We start from the raw sequence: 21,452 nt of genomic DNA, 5'->3' as shown, positions 1-21,452 counted from the left end.
GGGGACACACTGGTGAACAGCAGATGTGTCTACCCTCAAGTAGCCTTGGTCTAGAGAAGAGAAGGTCAAGTACAACACTGAGGAATTAGTTTGGGTGGTGGGAGAAGGATGAAGAAATAACAGTCTGGTCCTTAGCACAAGTGAACTGTAAATCAACAAAAGAAAGTAGTTTGGTGTGGCTGATAAAAGCGTGAGCTTTTAGGGTGGGTATCTGGCACAGCAATTAAGATGCCACTTGGAAAACCATGTTGCATCTCAGAGTTCCTGGTTTTGAGTCCTAGCTCCACTTTCAGCTCCAGCTTCCTGTTAATACACACCCTGTGGAGACAGAAGGTGAAGGTCCAAGTACTGGGGTCCCTGTCACTCAGATGGAGACCTACATTGAGTTCTGGGCACCTGGTTTCCATCTGGCCAAGCCTGGCTGTTGCAGCCATTTGGGGCATGAACAAGCATATGGATGATCGATTGATCTATTTATCTATCTATCTACCTCTGTCTCTAGAATCTTTTTGTGTCTCTCTGGTTTTCAATTAAAAATTTTTTAAAAAAATTTTAGAGTATGAACTTTTGAGTTATATGGAGTTGTATTTGACTCCTGATCCTCAATTTGCTTGTCAAGTGACTAAAGAAAATTTTCTCAATCTCTCTTAATAATCTATAAAATAGAGACAATAATGCTTAGTTTAGAATACAGCTTTAAGGATTAAATTACGTATTGATTTGTAATATTTATCATAGAGCCTACTATGTGGTGATACATATCATATGTGACTAAATAGACTCACAACTAATTATAAAATATACTCATAACTAATTATAGAAAAGGTATCTATATCAATAACAACAATAACCTGGGCTTTTCAAAGCTCACACCAAAATTAACACACTGGAAAACATGTGATTATCTCAATGTTACAAATTTTACTACTAAATCATTACTTATACTCCATTTACTTTAAAGTCTGTATCTCTGGAAAGAACCCAGAGGGAGACTGCCTCTCACACTTTGACTACTAACCAGGGGACTGACCAGGTTTCCTTCCTTCTTTGAGAGCAAGAAATGAGTCTTGTGCATCCTCACACCCTGTGCCAGTAATAGCACCTTGTATATGGTAGCTGATTAATGAGTTTGAGATAGATAAACGAATGAGTAAGTAGAAAACCCACAATGACTGAGCACACACAGTGTCTCACAGTTGAGCATTTTATCTATAGTATCTCATTTACTTCTCATAAATAGCAAACAAGCTGATTAAAACTACCCTCCCATTTGCTACACCTTATGTTACCTGTAACACACACACACAGATGATCTTTCTTAGGATTAGCATGTCTTAACTTACCAATCACAGAGAAGACTCTCACTGCCATAAAAAATGTGTCTTTCAACGGCTACATGAGTACATGCATAACCTTTGAGCGTTCAGATAAGCTGCACAGGAAAGACAGCTGAGACAACTGCAGCATCCAGGGCAGGGTGAGGGCCTCTCAGGCAGATCCCAAGACCATTACTGAACACTTGCACTTCATGGGTTTCAATCAGGGAAATTAAAACAGACGTCAAAGGCTTGTTCAAAGACCCTGTCTCGTAAGAAAAGAAGTCCCTGCATTTTTGCCTCTTGTCAAAGAGTAACTACAGCTGCATTAGTCCAGGTAAAATAAAAAAGCAGTATTCTAGGCGCTGGATGTCTGGTACAAAATCTTATGAAGCTCTGATAGGAACAAAACACTAAAAATGTTAAAAATAACTCTAAAGGCTAAGGGAGAATAATCAAGGAAAGGCAAACTTGGAGGGAGGCCCCCTCTCTGAGCCTGGTATCAGCTCTCACTGGAGACGTGGTTGCAGCATACTGGATGGCAGAGAAGCGGGCTGCCCAGGCCAGACACAGTCCACAATCTCTGGGCCACCAAGAAACAGTCCTCCAAGGTGTAGATGACCAGAGTGTAGGTCAGGCAGGTGTGCAGAAGGAATTTAGGGCACCACTATGGATGCAAGGCTTAGAGCTTCCAGCATCTCTATAAGGAAAACCATAGGAAGCTGGTCACTGGGAATGAGGGGGTTGGGTCATTAAAAGACTGACTATCTGGTGCACATGCTGGGGTCACACTACCATTAGATGTCCTCATAGGCCTGTACTCCTGACCACTCATGAAGAAAGAGCAAGAAAAACCAAAGAACACCTGGGCTTTTCATTACTTTAACTAAAATAGGTGAGAGGACCTTCCCGAAAAGGAAAAGGCTTATCTGGGCACCTTACAGCTTGGAGGTTCACAGTTTAGGACTAGGCAGCCCCATTAGGCTGGTGTCTAGTGGAGGCTGGCCGTGGCAGAGCAGGTATGGAAGAACCATCAGATGGTGAGCCAGGAAGCCGAGAAAAAAATCTAGGCTGAGCGCAGCTGAAATACTAACCGACTCTTTCATGAGAACCGCTTTCTGAGGGGAAGGCCCCCGTGACCTAAAGGCCTCCCACCAGACCCACCTCCAGACACCGTAATTAGACCAAGTCTCCACGCTTAACCTGTCAACCTTTCACATTAACTTCAGAGTTTAAACACCTGCATGAGTTTGGGAGCCAAGTTCTGTTCAGTGCACAACACATGGGAATCAGGAAGCAATGCCTGAAACATTCCTCCTTTGCCCACTAGAGCCATCATTTAACACCACGGTCACCAAAGTCAGTGCTTTATCATGGAGCAAGTACGAAAGGGTGAATTTGGAGTGGACGGGTCACAAATTGATAATTAGCAGAGCTATATGAAAGAAAAATAAATTAATAGGCCGGCGCCTCGGCTCACTAGGCTAATCCTCCGCCTAGCGGCGCCGGCACACCAGGTTCTAGTCCCGGTCGGGGTACCGATCCTGTCCCGGTTGCCCCTCTTCCAGGCCAGCTCTCTGCTGTGGCCAGGGAGTGCAGTGGAGGATGGCCCAAGCCCTTGGGCCCTGCACCCCATGGGAGACCAGGATAAACACCTGGCTCCTGCCATCGGATCAGCGCGGTGCGCCGGCCGCAGCGCGCTACCGCGGCGGCCATTGGAGGGTGAACCAACGGCAAAAGGAAGACCTTTCTCTCTGTCTCTCTCTCACTGTCCACTCTGCCTGTCAAAAATAAAAATAAAAAAAAAAAGAAAAAGAAAAATAAATTAAGAATGTCCTATATAGACACAAGAACAAGCATGTACTCTTTTCCCTGCTACTCTAAAAAATAAAATGAAAATTATTCTCTTTATCAGAGTTCTGTCGCTCACCATGGTATAAAGAAGTGGGCACGGGTTTAGCTGCCCCAATTTGCCCTGAGAACAACATTGAAGTCCAAAGACAGTTCCCAAATGTCCTAGTTCTCCTTGGTGATTTCATGTGATTTTGTCATCACTTATGCTACCTATGTGCTTTATCGAATGAGAGAAAAATCTCAACCTACTTCTCCCTGAGTAATTATTAGTTAATTTCTTTTTTTGAACAGACAGAGTGAATATTGAGAGAGAGAGACAGAGAGAAAGGTCTTCCTTTGCCGTTGGTTCACCCTCCAATGGCCGCTGCGGCCGGCGCATCTCGCTGATCCAAAGCCAGGAGCCAGGTGCTTCTCCTGGTCTCCCATGGGGTGCAGGGCCCAAGCACTTGGGCCATCCTCCACTGCACTCCCGGGCCACAGCAGAGAGCTGGACTGGAAGAGGGGCAACCGGGACAGAATCCGGTGCCCCAACCGGGACTAGAACCCAGTGTGCCGGCACCGCAAGGTGGAGGATTAGCCTGTTAAGCCACGGCACCGGCCTATTAGTTAATTTTTAAAACAATATTTATTTATTAACTTTGGTCTACATAAAAAGCTAAGTAAGAGAGAGAGAGATCTTCCATCCACTGGTATATTCCCCACATGCCCACAACTGCCAGTGCTGTGCCAGGCTAAAACCAGGTGCTCAGAATTCCACCTGTGCCTCCCATGGTGGTGGCAGGGGCCCAAGCACTTGATGCATCATCTGCTGCCTCCCAGGATGGATTAGCAGGAAGCTGGATGGGAAACAGAGGAGCCAGGACTCAAACTGGTACTTCCATACAGGATGCCAGCATCCCAAGCAGTGGCTTAACCTACTGTACCACCATGCCTGCCCCTTATTGTGATGCAGCTCACAACAGCTGTAGACTCAAGGGTATCTGCTACTTAAGCTATTTAAGCAATTTAAGCTTTTTTTTTTTTTTTTTTTTTTTTTTTTTTTTGTATTTTTGACAGGCAGAGTGGACAGTGAGAGAGAGAGACAGAGAGAAAGGTCTTCCTTTGCCGTTGGTTCACCCTCCAATGGCCGCCACGGCTGGCGTGCTGCGGCCGGCGCACCGCGCCGATCCGATGGCAGGAGCCAGGTGCTTATCCTGGTCTCCCATGGGGTGCAGGGCCCAAGTACTTGGGCCATCCTCCACTGCACTCCCTGGCCACAGCAGAGAGCTGGCCTGGAAGAGGGGCAACCGGGACAGGATCGGTACCCCGACCGGGACTAGAACCTGGTGTGCCGGCGCCGCGAGGCGGAGGATTAGCCTATTGAGCCGCGGCGCCGGCACAATTTAAGCTATTTAAGCAAACTTAAGTTTCAGTTTGCTCTATTCCATAGAACCTTGGTGAAATGAGTTTGAGTCTCCTTGTTTGTATCATAACTGGCTTTTCATATCTAAGATCTGGGGATGGTTTTGCCATCAGGGAATGTGGATTAACTTCCTGGATTAGCTTGATTTATCAAATTACTGAAAACAGGATGACTTAAAATAACAGAGATTTCTTCTCTCCAAATCTGGAGGTTAGAAGCCAGAAATCAAGGAGTCGGCAGGTCTCTGCTCTCTGAAGGCTCTGGGGAGCATCTCCCCAGCTTCTTCCTAGTTCCAGGTGATCACCAGCAAGTCTCGCAGGTGGTCAGCTTGTAGGTGCACTACACTAGTCTCTACCTCAATCATTGCATGGCTTTCTCCTTGTGTGTCTTAGTCTATGGCCAAATTTCTCTCTTAAGAGGATACCAGGCCAGCGCTGCGGCTCAATAGACTAATCCTCCGCCTGCGGTGCTGGCATCCTGGGTTCTAGTCCCGGTCGGGGCGCCAGGTTCTAGTCCCGGTTGCTTCTCTTCCAGTCCAGCTCTCTGCTTTGACCCGGGAGTGCAGTGGAGGATGGCCCAAGTGCTTGGGCCCTGCACCGGCATGGGAGACCAGGAGAAGCACCTGGCTCCTGCCTTCGGATCAGCGTGGTGCACTGGCTGCAGTGCGCTGGCCGCAGCAGCCATTGCGGGGTGAACCAACGGAAAAGGAAGACCTTTCTCTGTCTCTCTCTCTCACTGTCCACTCTGCCTGTCAAAAAAAAAAAAAAAAGGATACCAGTCAGGGGCCAGCATTGTGGCATAGTGAGTAAAGTCACATCCTTCGATGCTGGTATCCCACATGGGCACCAGTTTGAGTCCTAGTTACCAGCCCAGCTCTGGCAGTTAAGGAAATTTGGGAAGTAAATCCACAGATGGAAGTCCTCTCTCTCTGTATGTGTGTGTATGTGTCTCTCCTTCTCTGTCTCTAATTCTGCCTCTCAAATAAATAAGTATATCTAAAAAAAAAAAAAAAATCTGGTGCCCTGTTGTGGCTAGAATGATTGCACCTCTCCAAAAGTGTTCTCATCTCAACTCCCAGTGCATTTGAGTGGGACTTTATTTGGGAATTCATTAGCCCTTCCATGTCTGTGGAAGGTGGGTTCCAGTACTCCCTATGGATACAAAACCTGAGGATGTTCAAGCCTTTATACAAAATGGCGTAGTATTCGCATATGACTTACACAAATCCTCTCGTGTACTTCTCTAGACTATGTGTGTTACCTAACTGTAAATGTAGTGTAAATTTAATTGCCATGCTGGATTGCTTAGGGAATAATGATAAGAAAACAAAGTGTGCACATGTTTAGTACAGATGGAATTTTTTTTCCAGTATTTCCATCCCCCAGTGGGTTAAATCCACAAATGTAGACTCTGCAGATAAAGGCCAACTATCAGTCTTTGCAGATGTAATCAAGATGTGATTAAGTCATCCTGGACTAGGTGGGCCTTTGCTCAATACTGGTGTTCTCTTTTTTTTTTTTTTTTTTTTCAAGATTTTTATTTTATTTATTTGAAAGGCAGAGTTACAGAGAGAAGAGAGGGAGAAATAAGGAGAGATCTATTCATGAGGCTAAAGCCAGGAGCTTAGAACTTCATCCTGGTTTCCCATGTGGGTGCAGAAACCCTGGTTTCCCATGAGTTTCCCATGTTGGGCCATATTCCATTGCTTTCCCAGACACATTAGCAGGGAGCTGGATCAAAAGTGGAGTAGCTGGGACTTGGAACTCGTACCAGCACCCATAGAGGATGCTGGCGCCATAGGCAGAGACTTAACCTACTACGCCACAATGCCAGCCCCAGATTCTTCTTCCATTTCCTCTTAGCATGAATAAGCCACATGTAACACTCACCACCCAGCTAAGGATCCACTGAGCAACGGGAAAACTGCAGCACTACAACACTGTAGAGGCTGAAACCATCTTCCACATCTGGGTTGAGGAGTATCTATGCTTCTCAGAAGTGGTAAGAGGAGAAGGTATAATTTAGGGAGGAGTCTTCTGTATTTGGAGACACTCTTGGCAATGAGAGTAATTCCAAAAGTGTAAGGTAAGTGAGCCAGTCCAGCAGGCACAGGTACTACTTCTGTGGGTCTGGGAACTGCCACGCTGGGGTTTTGTTTGCTCGTTTTCAGCTCACTTCTACAGAAAGAGCACTTATGCTTTGCCTTATTTGTCTCCCTCCCTCAAATGCTTCTTCTCACCTCCCCAACCTTTCCTGACTTTTGGGCTCTCCATGTCCTAGACCCTCTGTGGGGTCTTCTTTACTAATTCTCCAATTCATTCCATAAATATTCACTGAGTGTACATTTGGTGGTTGACACTTTGCTTGGTGCCCCAAATACAGTGACACATAAAAACAGATTCGCAGTCCTCATGGAGCTTATAATCTAGAGAGAAAGTGATAGCAAACAAATACCTAGACAGATACAATACTGTGATAAGTGTGAGAGTAGGGAGAGTGTGTGTGATAACCTCTGATAGGCGGATTGGACCTAGGCAGAGACCTCAGGCAAGGTTTTGCTGAGGGGGTATGCTTGAGCAGGGGTCTGAGGGATGGGTAGAGGTGCTCTGGGTGAAGGGCGCAGAATTGCAGAGGAAGGAAGCAAAGTATGATGTGCAAAACCCTGCGGCAGTCAGAGGTCAGGCCAGTGAGACAGGAGCTGCAGAGGTCAGTGGTACCACGCAGAGCCTTATGGGCCACGCCAAGCTCTATCTTTATCCAAGGGGAAGACACAGATGAGTACATGGTGAATTGGTTGGTGGTTTGGTGGTTTGTCTTTGAGGGGAGATAACATGACAAGTTTTGTTTTACCTGGTGGGGAGCTCTGGAATAAAAACAAGAATTTGTGGCTAACCTCTCCTTAGGCTGATGTGATCTGCCTCCTCTTAGCTTATTTGCTCTTATGGTCTGTGTCCCTTCTTTCACAATTTACCAACTGTGTGACCTTGAGAAAGCTACTGGTCTAGGCTTTAGCTTTTGCTTCTGGAAAGGAAAATGCTTATCATAGCTACTTAGAGAATTTCTGTGCCAATTAAATAAATCACGAAAAAAAAAAAACAGCACTCTGAAAGCATTTGACACACAGCACAGGCTCAGAAATACTGTATTAGCTGTTATTATTTTATAATTACATCTTAACCATTATTTTCTCTCTTGATTTAGTCTTTAATTACTTATGTCAAATAATCAGCACTCCATTTTAATTTTCTTGAATTATCCCTTAACTGTGTACTTAATTGGAGCTCTCCTATTAGGTCTGAAGGCTTCTTGAAGGGAAACTCTATGAGATCGCTCACTGTTTAACATATGTTACCTGATTGGCTTGTTCTGTATGCACATACATGTATTTTGCAGCAGCATCAGAAGCTGAGAGGATGATGTGAGCACATGAAAAGAGGTCAGAGAAGGGATGTAAGTTCGGACCATGAACATTGAACCTCCAGATTGAGTGCTCCAAAGGAAAGCAGCACATGCGCACTTAGACACTTCTCGGGATGTGAAACAGAACTCATCACTGCCACCATGGTCGTCATCACCACCCCCACCATTTACTGAGTATCTGTTAGCACAAGAGTTACACTTCCAGTCCTCGCAGTAACACTGGGGAAAGTGGTATAACTATGAGCGTACTTCAAAAGGTTCATGAGAAATGGAATTAAAAGATCAGTTTCGGGGTGGGCATTTGGCAGAGTGGGCAGACCCTGCTCTCCACACGCACATCCCAGTTCAGGGCGCCGAGGTCCACGTCTTAGCTCCACTTTTGCTTGCAGTGTCCTGCTAACGTGCACCCTGGCAGGCAGCAGCTGGTGGCTGATGCACTTGGATCTCTGCCACTCACGGGAAACCTGGGCTGAATTCTGGCTCCCAGCTTCCACCGGGCCCAGCTCCAGCCACTGCAGGCATTTGGGGAGTGAACCAGTAAATGGGAACTCTGTCTCTCTGCCTTCCAGATACATGAAAATAAATAAATAGAATTTTAAACATGAGTTCATTTGGGAGTTAAAGTTTTTGAAATCCAGGCATGTGAAGGATCGCCAAAAAGTTTAGGAAAATGCATATTATGAAAAAACGATGGATTTACAAACTTATCTTTTAATTCCATTTCCTTGAAATTTCTTGAGCAGCCTCATATTACCCTCACTGTGCAGTCAGAAGAGGAACAGCAGTACATAGAGCTGCCGGCCCCTTGGGCCCCCATGTAGCTTCCTGTCATTGAAACCACTGAGAGTACCCTGGATTCCGCCATCACCCTTGGGTTTGAGTGGTATATCCTTGGCCTCGTTCCTGTTCTTTCAAGGTCCCCCCTATATCAGGCCTGTGCCCCAGGAAGCACTGCCTGCCCACATCACACTGTGTTCCACTCCACCTAGCTGAGGTTTAAAGTCAAATCACCTGAATTGTCCATCTGCTGTCTCCTAATCTGAAAAACAAGAAGTGTGAAAGAGGGCCCTCATCAGCAGTCTACACCTGCCTGGCACAGAGCAGCACACACAACCGTCTCCATCAACCCCCTCACAGCCGTGGGGATGAGGCCAGCAGGGTTCTGTGCCAGGCATTTCCCTGGGCTTCCCAGACCTCTTCCCAAAGCTCTCCCTGTCACTAGTGACTGCATTTCACGCTGGGCTTTGTACAATAGTTGTGGCATTTGGGCATCTGATACACGTTGAGTTAGAAAGACTTATCATAGCATCGCTGCATGGATATTGCTTCTCCCTTCTCCCAAGGAGGATCTAGTCTCATTTATGGCTTGTCCTACAGGTCTTAGTATTTTTCAAAATCAAAGGATGAAAAGGAAACAGAGTCAAGCCTCCCCAGATTAATTTGGCAGAGAGCTGGAGGAGAAGATAAAAGAATATTGTTAACACTGACTTAAGTCTCCCAAAGGGAGGCGAGAGAGTCATGCGCCATTTAACCTGGTGGCAAATCCCAGGCTCCCCTTCAATACCAACCAAACCTGTCTCAGATTTACAAGGTGTGGTGAAAGGGGATGTCATGTACCAGAAGACCTGAGTTGAAAATCTCATACAAGAAAAGGCAAAACAATTAGGACAGGAAGCTGAGGAAATGTTCTGACGGCAGGGTTCTAAAAGTGGGTTATGGTGATGGTTGCACAAATGTGTTAAAAGTCATTGAACTGGGCCAGCGCCACGGCTCAATAGGCTAATCCTCTGCCTTGCAGCGCTGGCACACTGGGTTCTAGTCCCAGTCGGGGCGCCGGTTCTGTCCCGCTTGCCCCTCTTCCAGGCCAGCTCTCTGCTATGGCCCAGGAAGGCAGTGGAGGATGGCCCAAGTGCTTGGGCCCTTCACCCCATGGGAGACCAGGAGAAGCACTTGGCTCCTGGCTTCGGATCAGCGCGGTGCGCCGGCCGCAGCGACCACTGGAGGGTGAACCAACGGCAAAAAGGAAGACCTTTCTCCCTGTCTCTCTCTCTCTCACTGTCCACTCTGCCTATCAAAACAAAAAACAAGCCGGCGCCCCGGCTCAGTAGGCTAATCCTCCGCCTTGCAGCGCCGGCACACCGGGTTCTAGTCCCGGTCGGGGCACCGGATTCTGTCCCGGTTGCCCCTCTTCCAGGCCAGCTCTCTGCTGTGGCCAGGGAGTGCAGTGGAGGATGGCCCAAGTCCTTGGGCCCTGCACCCCATGGGAGACCAGGATAAGCACCTGGCTCCTGCCATCGGAACAGCGCGGTGCGCCGGCCGCAGCGCGCCTACCGCAGCGGCCATTGGAAGGTGAACCAACGGCAAAAAAGGAAGACCTTTCTCTCTGTCTCTCTCTCTCACTGTCCACTCTGCCTGTCAAAAATTTAAAAAAAAAAAAATTAAAACAAAAAACAAAAAACAAAAGTCATTGAACTGAACAATTACAATGGACGGATTTTATGCTACATAAGTAATATTTCAGTAAGCTGTTCGTTTAAATATACATACAGATATACAATGAAAGAAGAAACAAAAACATCTCAACTCCAAAACAATTCCCAGATCAAAAAGGGTGAAGCAGAGATAGGATGGATGGCAGGACAAAGGGAAGGAGGTGTCTGGAATAGGGCCAAGGTCACCTCGGATCCTAAATCTGCCAATCAACAAATGTGTGTATGTCCCAAACCATTAGGAAATGGGCCATATCACTATATAATGAGGTATACGTGAGACAATGGTGTCCATCATTTTTCATCCCTCTTCCATATAGCAATTATCATTGCATCAATTACGTTATAGTCATTTGCATGTGTATCTTTCACTCCCACTAGGCTGTAATCCCCTTATGGGTAGACACTGTGATTAGCGACTTGTTTATATACCCCCACCAGTCCCCAGCTCAGGGTCAAGTTAGGAAATCCACTCAATAAACTCTTTATACACTTTATTTATATTTATTTGTTTGGAGTTATTTTGGGGATGGTAGGTAGGTAAATGTATTTGCATTGTTCAAAACTCAAAAGTTCATTAAAGGTATAGATGGTGAGTGGTTTTCATCTCTTAGTTCCCTCAAACACCATTTTTCCATCCCTGGAGGTTATTGATGTCGGCTGCTATTTCTTGTGTAGTCTTTGGGAGTTATTTCATGAATGTTAAAATCAGCATATATGAAGCAAGCAATGCCACATGGCATACTAGGATTAATCCTAATGGTCTCTGAGGAGAAAATGGTTAATCACTTCTAATTACAGCCTCCTTGCCAAAAGAGGTCTCTAGGGAGACTCAAGACTTTTGAAGCAGATAGAATTATGGCTTTGCAGTGAAGGGTGATAATCTTGCTAGAAATACAGATCTGGGTGACTTCTCTTACATCTTGATGTCATAGCTAGGGGACAGGTAGCAAGAGCAAGGCTATGCCTGTCTTGCAACCAATCCTAACTAAATTTAGCAGGTGGCAACCAACAGATTTTGATAACCTCAATGGTTAGTAGAGCTCCTGGCACACAGTAGGCATGTGGTCTTATTTTGGGTAAACAGAAGATTTCTATTAGGCTCTAGAAAAAGATAAAACAGCTGACCCACCTCCAATGAACACAAGGGTCTGGAGAATAATCCCTGGTTTGAATCCCCTCTATCTGTGGAGGCCCCACTCATTTCCAATAACCTGTAATTTTAAAAATAGAAGAGTGAATTGGCATTTTATTTGCAAATTAATTTCAGAATGAAACATAAATAATGCTTTCAAAGAATTTTTCAGAACAGTTCACTAGGGCTGTAGTCCAAACTTTCTTGATAATACACCTCTACTCAACGTAATATTTTTTAAATTTCTATAAAGGGAACAAATTTCATATAGGTTTAAGAACATAAGGATACTTCCCATCCAACCTTCTTCCTTCCTTAATTAGCACTCTCCCTCCTCCTTCCTTTCTTATTTTTCCTTTAATTCTTGCAATGACATACTTTTAATTTATAATCGCAAATGTAATCCTCCACTAAATCAAGACTTCAACAAGTAGAAAAACCACTTCAACATAATATTTTTAACGTGCCTTCGTATTTGTATATAATTGGTGTCTGCAGGTTCAGCATCCATGAACACAACCAACCAAAGAAGGAAAATATTTGGGGAAAAACACTGCATCTGTACTGAATACATATAGACTTTTTTTTAATTATTATTTCCTAAACAATACAGTATGACAACCATTTAGATAGCATTAAATTGTATTGGGTGTAAGTAACCTCGAGATGATTTAAAGTATCAGATGGGGCAGGTATTCGGCCTAGCAGCTAATACTTCTGTGCACCACACCAGAGCACCTGAGTTCATTACCCACCTTCAGCTCCTAACTTCAGCTTCCTGCTAATGAAGACCCTGGAAGGTGGTGATCATGGCTGAAGAAGCTGGGTAGCTGCCACCCATATGATAGAGCTGGACTGAGTTCCCAGCTGCCGGCTTTGACCTCAGGCCAGCCCCAGCCACTACAGGCACTGGGGAGAGTTCTCCCCTGCTCTCTCCTCGCCTCCTAAATAAACAAAAATTTAGCCCCCAAAACTGGATTTCCACATGCAGAGACCCCTACCTTACACCTTACACAAAAATCCATTCAAAATGGATTAAGGACCTAAATCTACAACCCAATACCATCAAATTACTAGAGAGCTCTGGGGAAACCCTGCAAGACATCAGCCTAAGCATAGAGTTCCTGGAAAAAACCCCAGAGGCACAGGCAATAAAAACCAAGATTATCAAGTGGGATTACATCAAATTGAGAAGCTTCTGTACAGCAAAACAAATAGTCAGGAAAGTAAAGAAGCAACCAACAGAAGCAGGGACATTATTTGCAAACCATGCAACTGATAAAGGATTAATAACCAGAATATATAAGGCAATCAAAAAACCCAAAAATAGCAAACAACCCAGTCAAGAAGTAGGCAAAGGACTTAAATAGACATTTCTCAAAAAAGGAAATCCAAATGGCCTACAGACACAAGAAAAAATGCTCAGGATCAGTAGCTATCAGGGAGATGCAAATCACAACCACAATGAGGTTTCACCTCCCCCTAGTTAGAATTGCTCTCATACAGAAATCAACAAACAACAAACACTGGCAAGGATGTTGGGGAAAAGGACACTGTTGGTGGGAATGCAAACTGGTGGAAGATAGTTTGCAGATACCTCCTACCATATGACCCAGCCATCCCATTCCTTGGAATTTACCCAAAGGAAATGAAATCAGCAAATAAAAAAGCTGTCTGCACCTCCATGTTTATTGCAGCTCAATTCACAATAGCCAAGACATGGAATCAACCTAAATGCCCATCAACAGAAGACTGGATAAAGAAACTACGGGATATGCACTCTATGGAATATTACACAGCAGTTAAAAAAATGAAATCCAGTCATTTACAGCTAAATGGATGAATATGGAAAATATCATACTTAGTGAAATAAACCAAAGAGACAAATATCATATGTTCTCCCTGATCTGTGACAACTAACAGAGCACCTAAAAGGAAACCTGTATAAGTGGAACTGACACTATGAGAAGCAAATATTTGAACAGCCCTTGTCTTGACTATTGAGGAACAGTTTATTTTTCTTTTTCTTTCTTTCTTTCTTTCTTTCTTTTTTTTTTTTTTTTTTTTTTTTGGACAGGCAGAGTGGACAGTGAGAGAGAGAGACAGAGAGAAAAGTCTTCCTTTTTGCCGTTGGTTTACCCTCCAATGGCCGCTGCGGCCGGCTCATCACACTGATCCGAAGCCAGGAGCCAGGTGCTTCTCCTGGTCTCCCATGGGGTGCATGACCCAAGGACCTGGGCCATCCTCCACTGCCTTCCCGGGCCATAGCAGAGAGCTGGCCTGGAAGAGGGGCAACCAGGATAGAATCCGGCACCTCAACCAGGACTAGAACCTGGTGTCCCGGCGCCGCAAGGCGGAGGATTAGCCTGTTAAGCCACGGCGCTGGCCTTATTTTTCATTTTTTTATTCTTTTTTCCTCTCTACTTAATACCATTGGTTGAACTCCTTACTTAACATAAAATTAATCATAGATGTATTAAGGCAATCGAAAATAGATCCCAGTTAAAAATAAGAGTGGGAATGAGCGAGGGAGGAGCTGTACAGATCAGCACACATTCCCACAGACTTACTCCTAAGGGTGAAGCTAAAAACTTGCCATGGGATTTCAAATCCCATTTAGCTGGGTGGCACTAATCCCATCTTATGTGATAAAGTGATTGTATTAAGTATGGAATTGATCATATAGATAGGACCATAAGTCAAAGGGATCACATAAATGAGACCAAGTGCCTATAGAAACACTATATCCCTAAAAGCTGTACATATGAAAATTTGTATTCATTAAATAAAAACCTTCAAAAAAGATTTAAAAAGAGGCATATAAAAATTCCTCTTTTCACATTTACCCAGAAAAAAAAAATTAGCCCCCGTCGATTTTGATGTCTGTAGAGGTCCTGAAAGCACTTTCCCACAGATCTAGAGGGATAACATATATGCATTATAAATTGTTGTTACTTTGTGTGCTTAGTGAAATATAAAAACACAGAGATGAATGTTAAAAACTGAAAGTTTTAGGGCCTTCCCTACATACCCCAGCAGATTGTCATACAACCTCTTGTCCCTGGATGCCTGTGCCCCACTTGGAAACGGCTCCTCTGGGTCACAGGGCAGGAAGACGAGCCCTGGCCACAAGCCACTGGCCAGTGAGTAACTCAGGGAATTTGCAGAGCGTTGGGACCAGGCAGGAAATGACTACCCCGTGGCTGGGCACCATAATCTCCAAAGTTGACGTCCAGGCTGTAAATCTCACCGGAGCACCGCTCCCCTTTCCTCTCTCCCTGACCCCGCCCAGCTGGGCAGCTCTGCTTCCGTTCCCACACAGCCCTCTTGGCCAGGACCTTGTCTTTGTGGAGTCTTCTGTCTCCCTCAGGGCTGCCCTTGGTGACCTAGGCACTAACTTGAGTACCCCAAGACAAAGTCATGGAAGGGCTGAGGTAAGAAGTGTCTTACTCACGTTCCTCCTGCGGTAACTTCTAGAACTTGGTTAGGGGCAGCACCAGCATGTATTAAGAAAATTAGGCTAACCTGGGTGAGCTAAAGCATATTTTTGTCTTTAAAAGTCTCCCACCTGTCTTCTCAAAAATAGATTTCAGTCTCAAGATGCTAGCTCTGGGGGGCCGGTGTTGTGGAACTCAGGTTCAACAACTACCTGCAACACTGGCATCCTGTATGACCACCGGTTTGAGTCCCAGCTGCTCTGCTTCTGGTCTAGCTCCCTGATCCAGCTAATGGGCCTGGAGACCAGTGGAATGGGCCCAAACGCTTGGACTCCTGCCACCCATGTGAGAGACCGGGATGGAACTCCTGGCTCCAGGCTTCAGCCTGACCCAGACCTGGCCGTTACAGACATCTGGGAAATGAATGAGAGGATGGAAGGCATCTCTCTCTCTCTCTCTCTCTCTCTGTTATTCTGCCTTCCAAAAACAAGTAGTCCTGAAGATCAGGCATTTTTTCCCCCTAAAATACAAATTATGAACAAAACCCCACTACAGGGACTGGCGCCGTGGCTCACTTAGTTAATCCTCCCCCTGCAGGGCCGGCATCCAATATGGGTGCCAGGTTCTAGTCCCAGCTGCTGCTCTTCCAGGCCAGCTCTCTGCTATGGCCTGGGAGGGCAGTGGAGGATGGCCCAAGTGCTTGGGCCCTGCACCCGCGTGGGAGACCAGGAAGAAGGACCTGGCTCCTGGCTTCGGATCAGCACAGCGCCGGCTATAGCGGCCATTTGGGGAGTGAACCAGCGGAAGGAAGACCTCTCTCTCTCTCTCTCTCTCTGTCTATTAACTCTACCTGTCAAATTAAAAAAAAAAAAAACTACAACATTTTTTAATAAGAAGAATCTGCTTTAGTGTCTCTCTTCTTTTTTTTTCCCCTTGGGTTTTTCATTTGTTCTACTTGAGACACAGATAGACATTTCCTATCCACTGATTCACTCTCCAAATGCCCAGGTCTACCACATGGGTGGCAGGGACCCAAGTACTTGAGCTATCATCCATTGAGCATGGACAGGAAGCTGGAGTTAGATGCTTGAGCCAGAGCCCAGGCATTCACGCCAACGTGTGACACAGGTGTCTTAACCACTCTCCTAAATTCCCACCCCTAGTGTCTCTCCTTAAGTAGTTATGAGCCTGTGGGCACATTATAACACTTAGAGAGATTTATACACACAGGAATATTTCCTTTAAGTTTCCAAAGGAGAAATAAACAGATTTGGGCTGATCAAAAGATTCTCTCAATCCAAAAATTCTGACTTTGTGTGAGGCAGTGTCCACGTGTCAACTTTATTTATTTCTACAGACTTGGTCCCAACACAAAACCATGAAGGGGAGGAAATTTACTCCACTTCCTTCTTGACCCCAGTCCCTCGAAATCCACAACCAAATAGAAACAGAGCCACATTTTTACTTCACTTTGTCAACATAAGCTCACCCTACAAACTCCACCCTGGTGAATTTAGAAGTCATGGAAGACACCAAATAACGAATGACCAGGTTGTGGTTTTTAAATATCACAAACAAGTTTTCCGTTGCCTCCAGTCCATGTGCGAGGCAGCGAAAGCCAATGCCGTGCACACAGCAGGCTCACCCCAGCCTTCTTGTAAAGACTCACTCTTTAAAAGCAAATAAGCAGTCACTACAATACACAAAAAGAAGTACATCAAATAAGAAACCAAGGACAGTTCCCACTCTCCTGACCCATCAGGAAACACAACAGGCTATTGGTCTGAGGTTGGCACTGCACTGAATAGCCTGGGTTAGAGAATGCTAAAGACATGGAGTATTAGGCATGAGTCAGCAATGGACTCTTGTCCCCACGGGAATGCTTAGGGGGACGAAGAGCCAGCCTCCAAGTCAGTAAGCCCAGTATTTCCAACCACCATGCCTGATTACTACTACTACTCCTTTGGACACAGAAGGACGATTCTCCATCAATCTGACCTGAAGGATATGTCTTTAGAACAAAAGGGGCCGGCGCTGTGGCTTAACAGGCTAATCCTCCGCCTTGCGGCGCCGGCACACCGGGTTCTAGTCCCGGCTGGGGCGCCGGATTCTATCCCGGTTGCCCCTCTTCCAGGCCAGCTCTCTGCTATGGCCCGGGAAGGCAGTGGAGGATGGCCCAAGTGCTTGGGCCCTGCACCCGCATGGGAGACCAGGAGAAGCGCCTGGCTCCTGCCTTCGGATCAGCACAATGCGCCTGCCGCAGTGGCCATTGGAGGGTGAACCAACGGCAAAAAGGAAGACCTTTCTCTCTGTCTCTCTCTCACTATCCACTCTGCCTGTCAAAAAAAAAAAAAAAAAAAGTAAAAGAAAATAGAACAAAAGGAATGAACAAGTGGCTCATCAGCTACCCAGCACCAAGCTTATTTGATGAAGGGGTGAGGGCTTTGGAACAAGCCTAAGGGACCAATGACTCCGCGCAATTTACATTAATAAATACAAATCCTTAGTGTGGTAGGCATGGGGAATACCAATATTCCTAAGTCACAGGCTGGGGTAGGGGCAGAGGGCAAGTGACCAAATATCCCAGGAGGGAAGGGCAGGCTTTAGAAAAGAATAGAGGGGCTCGTCACCTGGGAAGCCGGGAACACAGGCTGGGACATGGAAGTGGATACAACAGTGCCATGCAGCTTTTTCTTCTTACCAGGTCTGGACTTCGGTTTACTTTGGTTCACCCAGTTCCCATCTTCTGAGTCAACCCACTTATTCTTCTTGAAGGCAGGCACTCTTCAAACACCTGCAGGTGCTTCTCATAGCCACCTGCCCATGAGCCCTTGTTCACCATGGGCCACACACCACACAAGAGCCCCACACCCTGCCTCTGTGCCCCAGTCACGCTCACTACTCATCCTGCTGCCCAGAATGAACTCTTCCATTTGGGGGTGATCGTTTTTTCCTCCTGCCATCTACTGGTGAAAGTGAAAATGTCAGATTCTATTACCTGGCTGCTGGCAATTTGAAAATAGGTTGGCATCTGAAAGCTCAAATGTACTTATTTATTAAAAAGAACATTTTCTTTTCCAAAGAGGTAAAAAAAAAAAAACAATAAATGATGGTTCAGCCATTTACTCAATAAGCACTGACTGAATGAATAATATAACATGGAATTATACATACACACACACTAACAGCGCATTTAGTGTAAAGAACAGGGACTTGGAATCAGCTTTGGCTTCAAAGTCTTACTTAGCCCTTACCGGTTCTTCAACCTAAGCTGGCTGCTTAACCACTGTTCACCCGCACTAACGGTAAGAAGGATTATAGTGGCTGACATTTACAGATCATCATGATGAGCCACAGTGTGACAGCACTGCAAAAAGTTCATGGAAAATGGAATGCAAAGACGGGTTTACTTTGAATCAAAATACATGTTGAAATCCATGCATAGTTTTTATATAATACACATTTTCCATGAACTTTCTGAAGATCCCTTCTATGTTTGCTTAACCCTCACAAGCCAAGGAGGCAGGTACTATGATGATGATGATGATGGTAAGCAGATTGAAACAAAAACAGGTTAGGTAATGTGTCCAAGGCCTCATTGCCATAAGGGGCCATCAGGCAGTCTGACTTTGTGGCTCATAATGGAAATGACCATATCCGCCTTTCAGGACTAAAGCATGTGGTACTACCGACATTTACTAAGTTACTGAGCACTTTGTGTGTCAGACCCTGTAGATGTCAGTGGCATCACTGAATTAGCCATGGTCCGCAGTGTAAGCAGTCAGGAGCAAGGCCAAGGCTGACTTTGACATTTGTCTTCGCAGAGCCCAGCACTGTGGCCAGGACATCACAGACGCAGGAAGGCAGAGAGAGGGAGAACCGGATTTCTAAAACTAGGTTCCAGACTCTGTGAGGCAGAGAGGAGGGATGGTCATATTTCCATACTAGCAAATGGGAAAGGTTCCCAGAGGTCAGGTAACTCGAATAAGGTCACACAGCAAGGGCCAACGGGTCCCGTGACACTTCCCACACTCGACTGTGCTCCTCCTGCTCCTTCCAGCCCCTTGAGGACATGGGCAGGTTACTAAAGAGTGACAGTAACAGGGGACATCCTTCCTGTTTGGAAGGTATCTGGTAAACGGATGACTGAGCAGGCAAAAGTGCGCAGGACATCAACAACCACCTGCCCCCACCTGAGCCCATTTTCTTCCCGACTCCTTCCTCCTTGGCACACATCAGCTCTCTACGCTAGTTGCGCTGTTCAGTGCTGTTCCAGACTTCAAGTTTCGGCAGTTATTTTTAGCTACCGTTTTAGTGCATACCTGGCACAGGTGAGGCATGAAAAGGAATGTAGGTGTGGGTCACTCTTCAATCTCTAGGGCCCTGTTCTGGATCTCTTGTCATTCCAGCTAGAGAGAAGTGACTCACACCTTGATTTATTATCTGCCCTGAGGCCAGATTTCACCTTAAGCATTAAGCAGAGTAGAACTTCTGGTATTCTCATTTTAGTTTCAAGGACCAACTCTCTTGATGGTGTTTTGTTACCTGCTTTTAGTAACGTGGGACCTCTCATTTACTGTAACCCACACCATAACCTGCAGTTCTCTCTGATCCTATTTCCCAGGGTCCGAGGGACCTATCTGTGGCTATCCCTGTAGGTGGGACTCCAAATGGAAAGCAGTCTCTGGATTAGGTCTGTGAATACCTGTGCAGGTGGGATCCTACCTGGAAAGCGCTGTGGCTGTAAACTTGTTGTCTTTCAAGAGCCAGTCACGTCCCAGGGTATTCATCTACTTTTGTGACTGAGAATCTTCTTGGTTGAGTCTAGACTGCTTTAAGCTACAACTACAATCCACTCAAGAGTGCTTTAAGCCAATTTCACCTGATTGAAAGCCCATGACTGGGATCCTCAGACGCCCTGCTAAGGGGTTTTCCTCATTCTCATTGTCAACTCTGTACAGAGGAAGTAAAACCAGTAGTATCATGAAGCCAATTCTGTATCACCTGGATACAATGAATACTTTATAAATTGGTTTTATGATTCAGGTGAGGAATGAAGGAGAAATTTACTCTGGGCTGGCCTACCATGACTATGGCCTTTACCAAGTCATAAAAGTTAGGTGTGTTTGTTCACAATTGGGGTGGAGGGAGGTTGTTCAGGAGCCCACAGAGTAACACCAAGGAAGCAGGAGAAGAAAGGTCAGAGGCCTCCTTCCCTGCTTCTACATCTAGAGTCTGGTATTTTGACTGCAAAGGAAACTTACACTTCATGTAAGAGAATGTCATTTTAAACTTCTCTATACTTCTACCTAGCTCACTTCTGAAGACCTATCTGCTGTCTTCCTCCTTCTTTGCAACCAATTCTACCCATCATTTCTATCCCACAGTGTGATCCGAGACCCCAAAGAATGCAGCAGGATCTACACTTTTTGTTTGTTTGTTTGTTTGTTTTGACAGGCAGAGTAGATAGTGAGAGAGAGAGACAGAGAGAAGGGTCTTCCTTTTTTTTGCCGTTGGTTCACCCTCCAATGGCCGCCGCAGCCAGTGCATCGCGCTGATCCGAAGCCAGGAGCCAGGTGCTTGTCCTGGTCTCCCATGCGGGTGCAGGGCCCAAGCACTTGGGCCATCCTCCACTGCCTTCCCGGGCCATAGCAGAGAGCTGGCCTGGAAGAGGAGCAACCAGGAGAGAATCCGGCACCCAACAGGGACTAGAACCTGGTGTGCCGGCGCTGCAAGGCGGAGGATTAGCCTGTTAAGCCATGGCGCCAGCCCTACAGACACTTTGAAGTACACTGATAGTGCCCCCCCCCCCCCCAATTCATGTCTACCCAGGATTCTGGGTGATCTTATTTGGAAATAATGCTTTTGTGGAGGTAATTAAATATGCAATCACACTGGATTAGGCTACACCCTCAATCCCATGACAAGGAGGCTTATGAGGAAGCCACGTGAAGACACGAAGGCACACAGGGCAGCAGGCCACGTGAAGGTGGAGCACAGGAACACCAACGATCACCAGTAACCATCAGAGGCTAGGAAGGATTCTTCTCCAGGCGTCAGAAGGTGCATGACTCTGTCACACCTGGATTTTAGATTTCTAGAATCTAGAACGCTGAGATGAGTTTTTGTTGTTTCGTGCCATTTGCTTGGTAATATTTTGACTCAGCGGCCCTCAGAAATTAATCACAACTCATACAGGTTTCAGCAGAAGACCCGACAAGTTGGCCATAGCAAACAAGAGTGCACAGGGCATGCTCTGAGCAACAGGCAAACCCACGGGCCTGCTGGCCTTTACTCACGGATCATAGGCATTTGCTTCTGTGCAAGAGCATCTTTGCTTTCTGTCTGGGACTTGGGCTCTGGCCCTCTTACTAAGCCTGATGCCACGCCACCCACATT

General features: G+C 45.9%; 1 protein-coding gene across 2 annotated transcripts in view; it reads right to left on the bottom strand.

The window, feature by feature from the left end:
• GPRC5A (G protein-coupled receptor class C group 5 member A) overlaps positions 1-21,452 on the bottom strand; it is a 65,516-nt gene that overhangs the window by 42,657 nt on the left and 1,407 nt on the right. For both annotated transcript variants that reach the window (XM_062194849.1, XM_062194851.1), the window contains one exon: positions 11,614-11,695. The gene's annotated coding sequence lies outside the window, so the exon portion shown is untranslated. The remainder of the gene's footprint in view (positions 1-11,613; positions 11,696-21,452) is intronic.

This window comes from Lepus europaeus, chromosome 6 (assembly GCF_033115175.1).
Source record: "Lepus europaeus isolate LE1 chromosome 6, mLepTim1.pri, whole genome shotgun sequence".
Lineage (NCBI taxonomy): Eukaryota > Metazoa > Chordata > Mammalia > Lagomorpha > Leporidae > Lepus > Lepus europaeus.
The sequence above is the reverse complement of the archived record's forward strand: the minus strand, read 5'-3'. Positions and strand labels throughout refer to the sequence as shown.